This window comes from Peromyscus californicus, unplaced genomic scaffold (genome assembly GCF_007827085.1).
Source record: "Peromyscus californicus insignis strain IS unplaced genomic scaffold, ASM782708v3 Scaffold_18__1_contigs__length_77618521, whole genome shotgun sequence".
In the NCBI taxonomy this organism is placed as follows: domain Eukaryota; kingdom Metazoa; phylum Chordata; class Mammalia; order Rodentia; family Cricetidae; genus Peromyscus; species Peromyscus californicus.
This window is the reverse complement of record NW_026294480.1, coordinates 47,624,881-47,627,828: the sequence shown is the minus strand read 5'-3', so window position 1 is coordinate 47,627,828 and position 2,948 is coordinate 47,624,881.

The following is a 2,948-nucleotide window of genomic DNA, read 5'->3' as shown; positions in this document are numbered from 1 at the left end:
ACAGGGTTTTGTTAATTAAATATGTCTACTAGGATTTATTTACAAGTAAGGTTACAGTCTGAAGAACTGACAGTTATGACCATGCCATCAGAAACTTGAGGGGATGCAAATCAGTCTATCAGATCTCAGAAATCTGAGGTGAGTGTATATGTAGCTTACATGTGCCCTTCAAAGGAGTTTGTTTTTACCTATTTCTGTCTGCTAATTGTAGTAATTTTGATGATGGAAAGCTGTGAATTTGGATAGGCCCATTAAATAGCCCAACTTAGTGACCAGTTCTCAAAACACAGTCATGTGATGTCCCATCAGGTACTCTGTCTTGACTCGCCAGTTTCAGAGCCTGTTGACGCACAGTCATTGCTTCTCAGAATCTGTACACTTACACACATTATTATTATATGTTTATCACACAACAGCTATGGTCCTATAGGCTCTCGTAAATCGCTCCTATGCCATCCTTCAGTTGTTCTCCTGGACTCTTCTGTATTATACAGTGGCAGGTAAGCAAGTAAAACTGATATTGGTAACACTTACTATTGCTGTATCTTTTATGTCTTTACTGGATATCCTAATCGTTACTATGCTCTTTAAATGTGTTCTTTTCCCACTTTATTTTCTTAGGTACAGAGCAATCTCAGAGTCTTCCATTTCTCAAACATAACAGGTTTACTCTCAGAATCTATGGTCCTTATATGGGTAACTCTAGCTTCCAAACACATTCATTTCTATTATATACACTTAATAAGGGAAATGATCACTGTGTGGGTCTGCAGATCCCGTAAGGCTCTTGCAGGACAGGCTTTATTAAGCCAAAGCTTGTTTCATTACCTTGTTCTCTTAAAACCATGCTCTCACAGAATAACTATGGCAATTATTTGTCCTCTATATGTCAATGTCAACCCAGACACTGTGACCAACATGCCTTGGGATATCTAAGATGTCTTTTGTTCCCTGAGCAGATGCACTGAAATAAATAGCTATAGGTTCTTTGGACAATTCATTTATCATTATGATTCCTCGTAGGGAATCAATAACCTGTTCTGTCAGTGGATTCACAAATGAAAGGGACTTAGGTTTAGGTTATAGGCAAGAACTCGTAACTTTTTTCTTAGAGCCTCTGCTATCAGCAGCTTTTCTCAATTTCCAAACCTTCTTGACTATATGCTTATATAGCTCTTAAAATAGTCCCACCTTTCTATTACAGAAAGAAATTCTATTTTTATCCAGGGACATCATGTATCATTAACCATATACACCACAATGCAGGGCATACAGAGTCCTTGGTGCCCTTCAACCTTGTGAGCAATAAAATTAACTGTTTGGCAGTTAAGTCCCACTTCCCAGCCTCTGTTATTTAAGGGGCTTATCTCAGTGAGCAGTGCATATGTGTGTGTGTGTGTGTGTGTGTGTGTGTGTGTGTGTGTGTGTGTGTGTGTATGCATATTATTTCTACCCTCAGTTCTAGTATACAGATAAGAATTTCACTGAACTTTCTAGTCATGCTGGTAAGTTAACAGACTACTATTGGCCTTTTAGTCGAAGGCTGTGTTCTTTGAACCCATCCTGAAACACAGGCTTCTGGGAAAATGTCAGAACTATATTTAGATAATGTGTGCATGCAGATATGCCATTTCCCTGATGTCTTCCTTCTTTACTTCATCCTCTAGCAGAATGACTCAAGTCGTCTGCCAGGGTCACTCAGAGTGGACTTTTCTACACTGGCTATCTTTTCCCAGGAATCTCAGTGCCATCTGAACTAAGAGCTTCACCATGTTTATGCCTTTTTTACTTGAAATTCGAAATACTTACCCAAGAAGATCTCTCTTCAAGACAATGAATTCCTGATTATCTCAGTGCTAGACTCTACCCCTTCAATCAAGCATCTTTTAAATATTTTCCCATGTGCTTTCTCCTAGATTTCACTAGCAAAACAGCACTCTAATTACCAGAATCCAAATCAGAAAGTCACTTAGTCCCATTTATCAGTTAGGACCTTGAATATGTCACTTGCTCTTCTGGTACTTCAGGTTATTCACAAGCAAAGTAGAGATGGTAGTTATTGTTCTTAAAAACAGGCATTAAGTTTTTTTTAATTGCTCTGTGGATGAGTTTCTCCAATGCTGACAGGGAATGATTGAACCAAATTTGATACTGGGGCCTGCAGGAGGCCCCCTAAGGCATTTCCCAGATGGCAAAGGATTACCCTGCCTGTCCTTTGTTAATCTGCATTCATTAGTCCAGTGCTGGCCTTTGACACACCTTCTGCATACTTCAGAAGGCTGAGGCCTTCTGTTTGGATTATCTCTAGAAAAATCATTGTTTTAGGAACGCCTTACCTAAAATCCCTTTTCAAATGATCTTGCTTACCACAATTAAAACTTCTGACATTTTGATTTTTCTTAAAATTTTTAGAAATTACTTCTATCAAAGTAGCATCAAAAGCATGAGATCAATATCAGCTGTGTTTCTAATCCATTCATCTATTGGTGCTGTTCTTGTCTTTATAGGCCTAATCACCATTTTACATTCTGAAATTGCATTTTCAAAAGCAAAAATATTGATTAATATTTGTGTGACTTCTGGATCTGATATTTACAACTGAAGTCAATTTGCAAAAAAAAAAAAATCGGAAAAGGCTTCTTGGGAGACTTGTATAATTTTAGTAAATGACTGAGATCTGTTTCCTGATTCTTCAACCTTACCCTAACATTTAAGTTGCTAAACAATATTGGGCCAAGGTTTGATCATCAAATTCAAACTGTCCTTGCAACTCAGCATAATGTCCTTCACCTATAAACTGATCTCAGGAAATAATACGTCTAGCCCTGTTTTGTGATTCTATAGCCCTAGCTTCCTCTTCCCACCATATTCGCCATTGTAACTGAGGATCAGCTTTCAATATTGCTGTGACTAAATCTTTCCAGTCTTGGGGGATAATTGTGTTCCAA